Source organism: Ictidomys tridecemlineatus, chromosome Y (assembly GCF_052094955.1).
Source record: "Ictidomys tridecemlineatus isolate mIctTri1 chromosome Y, mIctTri1.hap1, whole genome shotgun sequence".
Classification (NCBI taxonomy): Eukaryota; Metazoa; Chordata; class Mammalia; order Rodentia; family Sciuridae; genus Ictidomys; species Ictidomys tridecemlineatus.
Window position 1 is genome coordinate 19518245 of NC_135494.1, and position 12577 is coordinate 19530821.

General features: G+C 39.2%; 1 pseudogene across 1 annotated transcript in view; it reads right to left on the reverse strand.

Annotated features, from left to right (window-relative positions):
• Positions 1-11494, reverse strand: part of LOC144372089 (mitotic checkpoint serine/threonine-protein kinase BUB1-like) — a 205918-nt pseudogene extending 194424 nt beyond the window's left edge. Inside the window, exons 1-5 of the transcript XR_013432142.1 lie at positions 11344-11494; positions 3111-3343; positions 1630-1703; positions 259-387; positions 55-165 (exon numbers count right to left, since the gene is read on the reverse strand). The product of XR_013432142.1 is annotated as a mitotic checkpoint serine/threonine-protein kinase BUB1-like (transcript). The remainder of the gene's footprint in view (positions 1-54; positions 166-258; positions 388-1629; positions 1704-3110; positions 3344-11343) is intronic.
• Positions 11495-12577: the final 1083 nt, after the last annotated feature.

Genomic DNA, 12577 nt, shown 5'->3' on the forward strand with positions numbered 1-12577 from the left:
CCTGGGCTCTGCCCACAGTACAATGCACCAACTAGCTTTCAAATAAATTATTACTTTGAAACTGGGCTTCAAATGCATCTTCATTTTGGTCTAGAGATGGCCATTCATCTTTGTCATCAGAAACATCAGGAAGTGTAGGAGCCTGGAACATATTCATGATGAAACCTAAAAACCAGAAAGAATATCCATCAATAGATTGCAAGAGAGTTTACATTTTTTATAGTTTAAGGTGCTACACATTCAAACAAAAGGGTTTACCCAGTGCTTCCTTGGTGTGCACCGTGGGCGAGGGCTGGGCTCTGGAGGGTGTTGCCTGAACCACTCCCAGTGACGTGTTTGGAGTCCCATGGAAAGAACTTGTGCTGGACACCTTGTGCGTTTCATACACTGGCAAAGGAACAGGACCAAGAGCAGGATCATCAGGTCATTTAAAACGTGTTAGGAGGCACACAACTGCAATAACTTACAATTAGACCAGGTTACCGTGGTAACCGTAATTGTCAATAATCATCACTCCAGACCCACATACTTATCTTTGTAAGAATACATGAAGTAGGTGAGGCAAGAATCATAGTTTCACACAAAATAAAGTGAAGGCTCAAAGACACCGGGTGTTTGGCCTGAGATCAAACCAATTAGAGTTTTGTCACAGGTAGCATCCTGAGCTCCACCATGTCTCAAGTACTGTCTGCTTGTGGTCGGAGTGTAACCCCCACCCCCCACTGTCAGTCCTAGACCACTTTCCATCCCACTCAGCTTGAGCCAGTGGTGTACAAGGCCTGCACAGACTGGGCCCTGCTTGCTCAGGTTTCAGTGTATTCCTCTTTGCCCTGCTCGCCCTGAAGCTCTGGCCTCTTTACTGTGCTTAGAACACCAGGGATAGTCCTGCCTGGGGGCTCTGCATCTGCAGTTCCTCTGCTTGAAAACTGGTTCTCCGAGGTGGCTGCATGAGTAGCTCCCTCCCTATTCCTCTACGCAGGCATCACCCTCACCAGCATCTTCCCTGTTCACCTTCTCTGAAATTTAACCCCTTACTTCAATATTAGCCCTTTCATTCCTGGGAAGATTTTCATTGTTTTGTCAAGATTACATCTCTAATGATGTAGAATGGTTGGTGCCCAACATCTAGCAAGCACGCACCAAGTCTCAGTTGAATACAATGAGTCTCCAGCTGTTTCACAGGGCCCACCCTCATTAATAGTCAATGGAAAGAATGCCACAGCCACCTGCAGGGGGAAGTGAACACCCACACTGTCCCAGGTAATTTAATAAACTATGCATACACTTCCAGTGTGGTGCCAGACAGGAGAACAGTATTCGTAGTTAAACTTTGAATCACCTTTCTTACTCGACCCAACTAACATGACACATTTTAGATTAATGTACTGAGAAAGTTAATAGAAAAACTTGCATAAATTAATCTTTCAAGGAACTCTGAACTGATAAGATATTTACAATTAATACCATTGTTTTCAATAGTCTGGGGCTGAAATAACCCCTGAATTCTAAGAAGAGGATTCCTGACGCTTAGGTTTAGTAAGGTTAGAAGGCTTCCTGTCCCATAGCCCCAGTACAGCCCAAGGAGTGTGCCCCAGCAGGCCAGGATGAAGAGACCCCCATGAAGCTCACCTTCTTTGGTCTCTGCTCCACTCTGTGGCTGAAATCCATGAGCACTCTGACTCATACATCTGGAAGAGAAAACCCTGAGACACACAAGAATCAACATGTCTTACAAGAGAGTTTCTCATTAACTCTCAAGAAATAATAGTAAAAGAAGCTGGTCAACAATCACAGCCTGTTGCTGAAACACAGATGGAGCTGCTTAGATCCACGGTGTAAATAAATGAAATGTTTTGTCTCTTCAGTTCTTTTTGAGGAAAACACTCTTACAGATAAAGGCCAGGCATGGAACACTAGTATGTCATGTCACTTCTGTGTCTCGGTACCACAACAACCAGCCCTCCTTGTGGCAGGACAGGACAATGGCTTCCTAGTTCCAATGGGCTCATTTGATGTACAGCATAAGGGGCTGACTGGGCACTGATGCCCAACCAGGTGGAGGCACTGATGTGCTTCAGCTGAGCGAATACCTTTCTGATGAGCCCACAGCCTCAGGCTAACATCCAGATTTTAAAACAATAGCTACCAACAAAGATAAGAAAACTATGCAAACCACTTGCATTAAAGCTGTGGTTAAGTACACTAGGGGCAGGGGCCTCACCTCATACTGCCCAGGATTCCCTTAAGGAATGTCATTAAAATGTGAAGTAAAAAGCACAAAGCACTTTTAATTAAACAATATCGTATCAAATCACAAGTTGCAAGACAGTCACAGTGACTGAAGATAAAAACAAACAACAAGTGATGTGACATTAATTCTAATATCTGAAACCCAGAAAACTCTCAAAATTGGGGAAAAAACTTTCACAATAGTGTGGAGGTGGCTTGTGACATGGAGTCACAAACATCGATCCCATACTGCTCCGTGGGAGGACAAAAGGAGGACAAAAGGAGTACAGGGCATGCCAGCCACTGCCTGGAGTAATGTCCCCTGCAGGCCTTGGCCACAGCCAGGAGGCAAAAGGCAATTCCAACTATAGGTGTTTATTCTTCAAATACAGAGCGACTTGCGTTTCAGGAAATTTTAATTTATAATTCAGAAGAAAAGTATGAAGACAAACAAATCTAAAATCTAGAAGAGGGATAGAGCCCTCTAAGGAGGTATAAAATATACATGTTTGAAAGTTTTGGGCTCAATGTTTTGATAATTTTTTTCAACAACATATTCATGTAAATCATTTTAGCTGGGTATGGTAACACACACCTGTAATCCAAGCTACTCAAGAGGCTGAGCCAAGAGAAGCCCAAGTTTGAGGCCAGCCTCAGCAGCTTAGTACATACTCTCAGGAACAACAAAACCAAAAAAAGAGATGAGGATGTTGCTCAGTGATAAAGCACCCTCAGGTTCAATTTCCAGTACTGCAAGAAAAACATTTTTTAATAGAGATACCCCATCTCTTACATAATGCTCTTGATACTGCAGGTCATAAAAAAGAAGCTGACAGATGCCATTTACACCACTCTCATCTCCAGGTCTGGCTTTGACTTACCTGGACTCTGTCACTGGCTGGGCTGTCAAAGGAGTAGGAGGAGCTATGCTCTGGCACACTGCTGGGGACACCAAAGCAGGAGGAACAGCATCTGCCGCAGGAGGAACAACAGGAGGCACCTCTCTGGGCTTCTCACCCAAGTTCTTTGGGGTTTGCTGATTGAGTGACGGAAGACATCGAGCACCAAGTTCCCACTGAGCACCTGTGCCTAGCCCCACACATGCTGAATCCACCTTTCATGCCAGACAAACAAAGGAACAAAAATAAACCACAAAGACCAGAATGTTATTATCAGGTATTAGAGCTTTCAAAGCATGTGACCCTTATCCTTCCAGGTGCTTTAAAACCCCTGGAAATTTTCAACAGTGACGAAAAAGACCACTCTAAAACATAACGAATGCTTTGTAGCTTCCAACCCCGGCTGTGAATGCCACTCACACTTCTAACCATTGGAAAATAACCAGCCTCTGCAGTCATATCAGTATTTAAGAAGTGTCTTGTTTCTCTTTATTAAACTGAGGGAAAAAAAAACAATAAATCAATGTTACCAAACGCTCACAATGGTGTTCTCTTAAACTACCCTTGATAGGCAGCGTCGTCTTCCTGAATAGAACATGTGTATATGAATTGCCTCAGAAACAGGGTTCATGGTGGGAAGGATTAGACTAAAGGTCTTTGTTTTTCTACTCACAAGTACATAGATTAGAACTAATGTTACCAACTTAAAAGACAGAAGGGTTAATTCCTTGCCCAAAAAGTATCCTTACAAATTGTTAGGAAAAACATCAAATGTCTAGAATATTGTTTTAAACAATAACACTAGTTATCAAAGAATATAACTTAAAACGACCTACATCATTTCCTTACCTACTAAATTAGTACAGATCAAAAATAATTGTACACCCCAACCAGAGGAGGAGCCCAGCCTCCCGCCTGCACGGTAGGCAGACCATGCAACCCGGAGAGGGGGCCCAGCTGCCCGCCAGAGAAGTAGACAGACCACCCCAACTGGAGGAGCCGCCTGCCCATACGGTCACCTGACCGAGCTCTGGACAAACATAGGTCTCCCCAACAACCCCCACCTCATCAAACACCTTATGAGAAAAAATGATGGAACTCATCTTGGAAACTCCCACCAACCCTTAAAACTCATTAACCGGTGGGCGTGGCTACCAGTTCGGTTCTTCAGCTGATCAGGCACCTGGTTTACATCTCAGAGAATAAGAGTGGAGAGGCCACAGGTGGAAGTTCAAGTCCTCTCATACTGACTACCACCACCACCCTGAACCCAGAGACTCCAGCTAGAAACTGACAATGCCACCAACTGGAAGAAATGAAAACAGAGTTCTGAGAGACATTTTTTTTCTTTCTTTTTTTTATCTTCTCTCTTTCTTTTCATCCATTCATCCAGTCTCCTCTACCCTTCCCCCTCTGGTCCTCGAAACCTCAACATATGTGAAACCAAGAATTGTGCATGAAAAAGGTCTTTAACAACTGAGTCACCAGAATAATATAATATAGTGGAATTCCATATGCCCCACCTCCCTCCCCCTTTTTATTTCTTTTTTCTCTTATTTTCTTTTTCCGGCCCTCTTTTTTCTCTTTCTTTCCTTGTTATTTGTTTTTCTCCTTCTTACTCCCTCTATCCCAACAGACACAACATAATCTATGGGACACAATGAAAGCAGTTCTAAGAGGAAAATTCATTGCTAGGAGTTCATTCCTTAAAAAAAGAAAAAAAAAATAAATGATCTCTCACTTCATCTCAAAACCCTAGAAAAAGAAGAGCAAAACAACAGCAAAAGTAGTAGAAGGCAAGAAATAATTAAAATCAGAGCTGAAATCAATGAAATTGAAACAAAAGAAACAATTGAAAAAATTGACAAAACTAAAAGTTGGTTCTTTGAAAAAATAAATCAGATCGACAGACCCTTAGCCATGCTAACGAAGAGAAGAAGAGAGAGAACTCAGATTACTAGCATACGGGATGAAAAAGGCAATATCACAACAGACACTACAGAAATACAGAAGATAATTAGAAATTACTTTTAATCCTTATACTCCAATAAAATAGAAGATAGTGAAGGCATCGATAAATTTCTTAAGTCATATGATCACCTCAGATTGAGTCCGAGGGATATACACAACCTAAACAGACCAATATCAATTGAGGAAGACAGGGATGCCCTCTCTCACCACTTCTGTTCAAGAAGCCATCAAAAGACCACCAACTAAGAAAAGCCCAGAACCAGATGGGTATACAGCAGAGTTTTACAAAACCTTTGAAGAAGAACTAATACCCAAACTTTTCAAGCTATTTCAGGAAATAGAAAAAGAGGGAGAACTTCGAAATTCATTCTACAGGGCCAACATCACCCTGATTCCTAAACCAGATAAAGACACTTCAAAGAAAAAAAACTACAGACCAATATCTCTAATGAGCCTAGATGCAAAAATCCTCAATAAAATTATGGCAAATTGGATACAAAAACATACCAAAAAGATCGTGCATCATGATCAAGTAAGATTCATCCCTGGGATGCAAGGCTGGTTCAATATATGGAAATCAATAAATGTTTTTCACCACAACAATAGACTTAAAGATAAAAACCATATGATCATCTTGATAGATGCAGAAAAAGCATTCAATAAAGTACAGCATCCCTTTATGTTCAAAACACTAGAAAAACTAGGGATAACAGAAACATACTTCAATATTATAAAAGCTATCTATGCTAAGCCTCAGGCTAGCATCATTCTGACCGGAGAAAAATTGTAGGCATTCTCTCTAAAATCTGGAACAAGACAGGGATGCCCTCTCTCATCACTTCTGTTCAACATAGTTCTCAAAATACTGGCCAGAGCAATTAGACGAAAGAAATTAAAGGCATAAAAATAGGAAAAGAAGAACTTAAATTATCACTATTTGCTGTTGACATGATTCTATACCTAGCAGACCCAAAAGGGTCTACAAAGAAACTACTAGAGTTAATAAATGAATTCAGCAAAGTGGCAGGATATAAAATCAACACACAGAAATCAAAGGTATTCCTGTATATCAGCGACAAATCTTCTGAAATGGAAATGAGGACAACCACCCCATTCACAATATCCTCAAAAAAAAAAAAATACTTGGGAATCAACCTAACAAAAGAGGTGAAAGATTTATACAATGAAAACTACAGAACCCTAAAGAGAGAAATAGAAGAGGATCTTAGAAGATGGAAAAATATACCCTGTTCATGGATAAGCAGAACTAACATCATCAAAATGGTGATATTACCAAAAGTCCTCTATAGGTTTAATGCAATGCCAATCAAAATCCCAACAGCATTTCTTGCAGAAATAGATAAAACAATCATCAAATTCAGATGGAAAAATAAAAGACCCAGAACAGCAAAAGCAATTCTAAGCAGGACGAGTGAATCAGGTGGTATAGCAACACCAGACTTCAAACTATACTTCAGAGCAATAGTAACAAAAACAGCATGGTACAGGTACCAAAACAGGCGGGTGGACCAATGGTAGAGAACAGAGGACACAGAGATCAATCCACAAAATTACAACTATCTTATATTTGACAAAGGGGCTAAAAGCATGCAATGGAGAAAGTATAGCATCTTCAACAAATGCTGGGAAAACTGGAAATCCATATGCAACAAAATGAAACTGAATCCCTTTCTCTCGCCATGCACAAAAGTTAACTCAAAAGGGATCAAGGAGCTTGATATCAAATCAGAGACTCTGTGTCTGATAGAAGAAAAAGTAAGCTCCAATCTACATATTCCCTAAAGACCTTAAAAGATCGCATTATAGGGATACTGCTACATCAATGTTCATAGCAGCACAATTCACAATAGCTAGGCTGTGGAACCAACCTAGATGTCCTTCAAAAGATGAATGGATAAAAAAAATGTAGCATTTATACACAATGGAGTATTACTCTGCACTAAAAAATGATAAAAGCATGGCATTTTCAGGGAAATGGATGGCATTAGAGCAGATTATGCTAAGTGAAGCAAGCCAATCCTTAAAAAAAAATGCCAAATGTCTTCTTTGATATAAGGAGAGCAACTAAGAACAGAGCAGGGAGGAAGAGCATGAGAAGAAGATTAACATTAAACAGGGATGAGAGGTAGGAGGGAAAGTGATAGAGAAGGGAAATTGCATGGAAATGGAAGCAGACCCTCATTGTTATACAAAATTACATATAAGAGGAAGTGAGGGGAAAGGGTAAAAAAAAAACAAGGGAGAGAAATGAATTACAGTAGACGGGGTAGAGAGAGAAGATGGGAGGGGAGGGGGGATAGTAGAGGATAGGAAAGGCAACAGAATACAACAGACACTAGTATGGCAATATGTAAAAACGTGGATGTGTAACCAATCAGATTCTGCAATCTGTATACGGGGTAAAAATGGGAGTTCATAACCCACTTGAATCAAATGTATGAAATATGATATATCAAGAACTATGTAATGTTTTGAACAACTAATAATAAAAAATAAAAATAAAAAATAAATAGAAGAACAGAAAAAAAATAATTGTAATACAGGTTTACTTACATATTGCTTATATAAAATGCTTGGAATTAGAAATGTGTCAGGTTTCAAAATTTTTTCAGATTTTGGGAATATTTTCATAGACTAGTTAAGCATGCATCCCTTATTCAAAAATTTGCAATCTGAAATGCTCTCAGATCCACAACTTTCTGAGAATGGGACATGACACTAAAAAAGTTTCAGATTTGGGAGCTTTCCAGATTTCAGAGATGCTTGACCAATATTCAGTTCTGAAGAAAATATTTTAAAAAGAATAATCAGAGATTTTCTCTACCAGATAGCAAAATAGGAAAGCTATAGCATATATACAATATAGAAAGATCAAGAAGAGATATACTCTCACTCCTCTTCTCTATCCAGAATTCACCTAATCCTCCCATGCTCCCCCTCCCTACCCCACTATAAGTCAGCCTCCTTATTTGATTTTTTGGCAATTGGAGAAAGGGAGGGGGCAGGGGATTAGCAAGGGAGGTGGAATATGATGGACATCATTATCCAAAGTACATGTATGAAGACATGAATTGGGTGTCAACATACTTTATATATAAACAGATATGAAAAATTGTGGTATATATGTGTAATAAGAACTGTAATGCAAAAAAAGGTACATAAAGGCATGAATTGGTGTGAACATACTCTATATACAAAGATAAGAAAAATTGTATCCTATATGTGTAATAAGAATTGTAATGCATTCCACAGTCATGTATTTAAAAAAAATCAATAAAAGAGTAAATATATATATATATATATATATATATAAATATATATATATATATATATATATATATATATATATATATATATGTATATATAAAGAAGAGAGAGAGTGACTAAAACAAATATTAGAAATGGATTTTATAATATAAAAACTTAGTATGTGATAAACATATTTTGAATAAAGGGGCCGAGCTGGTCAATAAATGATTTATGGACAACTGGCAATTCATTTTGGAAAGTACATCTTCATGCCACCTCTACACAAGAAAATCCTATAAAGGGACCTGGAGGACCAGACCCTTAGGGTACTGAGTATGATGGAGGGACAGAGCTGTGCATCACATTTGTTTTGTTACAACTCGCTTCCCAAGAACAACAGGAATTACATTTGTAAAACCAAGAGTCAGAATGATCCAGGACTTTCCAATACCAATGGTAGAAGCCAAAAGGCAACGGGCAATGCCTTTGAAAACTCTAAGGGAGGCTGAGGCAAGAGGATTGCCAGGTCAAGGCCAGCCTGGACAACTTAACAGACCCTGTTCCAAGATCAAAAGCAAACCAACAGAAAATGCACTGAGAGTATAGCTCAGTGGTAAAGTAACCCTGGGTTCAATCTCTAGTACTGCATAAAATCCAAAATGACTTGAGGGAAAATGATTTCCTTCCTAGAACAGTTCTAGTCAAATCATCAACCAGAGTGAGGGTAGAACAAAGACAGCATTAGACAAGCAAGAGATCTCAAAAACTTAACCCCTCATACATGCTTTTTAAAAAAGTTATGAGAGATTGTGTACCTTTAAAATGGGGACCTTAAGGAAAAGCAATGGCATGTGAATCAGGGATATACCACCAGAGAGAAGCAGGAAGAACCACTCCTCAGAGGCTCTGGGAGACATCTGGCCAAGAAAAGGGAATGGGAGTGCATCTGATGTATTGGATGTGATTGATGAATATTTTAAGTTTCTTCAGAATTTGGGGATAGATGACTGCTAAGTAGCAAGAAAATACATAAAAACAAAACAATGAGACAATTATTTTAACAATTGCTTATATCTATCAAGGGAAAACACAAGTTATATAAAAATTGAAATAAACATTAAAAATGAAAAAACCCAATAGAAAAATAGACAAATCCATCAAAGTCAATTTATTTGATTGGTACCAGGGATTGAACCCATGGGTGCTTAACCACTGAGTCATACCCCCGGCCCTTTTTATTTTGAGACAGAGTCTCCCTAAGTTGCTGAGGTCAGCCTTGAACTTGTGATCCTCCTGTCTCTGTCTCTGGAATCACTGGGATTTTAGATGTGCACCACCACACCTGGTTTTATGGTCAATTTAAAGAAAAAAGAAGACAAAAAGCCACTAAATCAATTAAACATGTCCAGTACCACTTGTAATTAAAGAAACAGGTGGTTGAAAATACTTAGGATAACTAACATTATCAAAGTGTATGTGAGAAACAACTAATTTTATATACTATTGATATGAGGTAAAATGAAATTTTTTAGAGGACAGTATTTTAGGTGCACAAACTTCAAAGGCAACAGTTGTACTTCCATCTTTTCTAGAAAAAGAAACAATCTTGTATCATGTTTGTAACAGTCTCTGTATGATGTTGGTACCTGCCCTGCTGTAAGTATGACAGAAGACGATGCTGCAGCGGGTAAACTGGGTCTCTGTGCAGTGATATTGAAAGATCTATAAGATATGTTTGTAGAAAAAGCAGAAAATAAGTCTTATTTATATGGAAAATTCAACTGCGTTCATTTTTATGTGTGTTCATGCATAGCATATATCTGAAAAAAAGATAAACTTTAGCAATTAGCACTGAATAAGAACATTTGTGGATATTCATGTATGTTTGAGTCTTCCCCCGACCCGTGTGGGCAGCTGAAATTAAGGTCACTTGTGTGAATTTCCAGGGACATCAAATAAAACACAGACACACGCTTTACCTTTAAACAAGCTTCAGGACACCGCTTTTCTGCTCTCGGCCTCAGGCTCCCCAAATGGGGGAGCAAGAGAAAGTCACGAGAGGCTGGCGAGAGAGAGCAAGCACATTCGGAAGCGGGCTTTTATTGGGGGGACCCTTATTCTTAGAAAGTTCCATCCAAAAAAGGCCAGAAGGGGCAGGGTTACAAGGGACAGATGAGTGTAATTAAACCCAAGGGGCCATGGAGCAACACACCTACATCTGAAGGCACACCCTCAACTTCCTGGACCGGGGCAATGTCCAGGTCACTATAAGATGTAGTGACCTCTCGGCTCCAAGATGGAAGGTGCAAATCATTCAGAGTGGCTCCCCATAGTTGGGTATACATACTTATATCTAGTGAATGTTCTGGCATAGATTTTGCATATATATATATATTACACACACACACACACACACATACACACACACACACACCTTTCATTCAATATTAAAAAAAAATCATTGAAGTCATGAATTTTCTATCATTTTAAAAACATGCATTTAAATAAGCTTTACCTTTAAAGTATCCTATGTCATAGACAGACATATACAATGTGGAAGATTAAGCAAACGTAATATAGCTTAAATTATTCCCAATCTCTCCCATTCATAAATAATTTCAAGAAAATATGTGGCTATAATATTCATCCCTATTTCTTCTTCCCACACAAGACAATGGCAAACAGAAATATGTCTAGATGATAAATTTTTGGAAGTCTATAGTCATTGTATGAAAGCCAGAAAAAGGACACTAAGTGCTAATGTGTGAATATATAAGGATGGACACACATACATGAAACATCAGCCCTCTATTCTCTAAATTCATTTGTTCATTCTTCATTTGAATGTCTTTCTGAATCACACAATTTTAAATTTTGGAAAGTTACTAGCTAGAATTAACTCTAAAACTGGGCCTAGAGAGCCAACAATCCCCACCGCTGGGCACAGGACGCCCAGGTCAGAGCATGTCTGTACCTTAGGCTTTTCCTGGACACTGGGCAGGTCCTCCTGGGACAGCTCCACCACTTGATGCAACTTCTTATGAAGCTCATCCATTTTCTGCTTTAATAGTTGCTCTTCAAAAGCATTTGCTTCTTTCTTTTTCATATAATGTCTGTCTTCATTTACTTAAGGAAAAAAAAAGGTTTATATGCAAAGCTTAAATTCAGTTCATCAGAGGAATACATAACAAATGGATAAAGTCCAATTTTAAGATGGCAAGTCCTATTTTAAGATGGCAACATTTTTTAGTCTTTTCCATATTTACAATCTTTATATGTCCTTAGCATAGTAACTATTAAATTCAGAGTATAAGTTACAAAAATTTATGATGATCAAGTCTCTCTGGTAATAGCACAGTATCTTATTAAATGCTTCTCATAAAATAATTGGGGTTGTGCTAATCATTTGAAAATAATTGAGCATTTCAGTTTTTAAAAAAGATATGATTCTCTAGGAAGTAAAAGTAAAAGAGTTGGGGCATCAATCATGCTGTCAGTCACACAGCCCAAAACTGGCTCATGAGACAAAGTAGACTCTGGCTGGACACTTTCAGGCTGTGGCATGTGAAGGAAAAAATTATCCAGGCATAACTCAAAATGGATCTCCAAGAATACTGACTGACTTTTTGTTGTTGACCAAATATGAAAACAGGCTGGCCTGGAGTCAGTTTTGTTCTCCTTCTTCTCCTTTGCCTCCTGCCAGGAACTCGGTTAGCTCCTAGGTTCCGGGTGACGGTGACCACTCTGATCAGCACTGGCCCACGATGATCACATTTGGTGGACTTGCCTTCATGCCCTCCTTTGCTATTCGATGTGAAATCACTCTAAGCCTCAAGGCATGGGAGTATTAGATTCCAGTAGGGAGAATAAGTCAGTGAGTGGTATGGGTCTCCAGCGGCCAGTCTTAAGGAATACCAAGTTTCTAGAAGCACTGGGCTGCGACATGGGGTCCTTCCAGCTCATGGCTCTGCCCCTGCCCCAAGCCTGAGACAACAGAGCCACATTCCCAGCCTGACATTAATATCTTGAATAGGGAACCCTCCTCCCTTTAACTTACCTTTTCTATTTAAGGTGGGCTTCTTGTATGGAGCATCTAAGTGGGTCTCTCACTGTAAACTCTTACATTCCCCTAATAATGTATTACATGTTAGGTATATTTTTATATGCCTATTGGTTTCTCATGTTTTCTTTTTTGAAGGGCTTGTTCA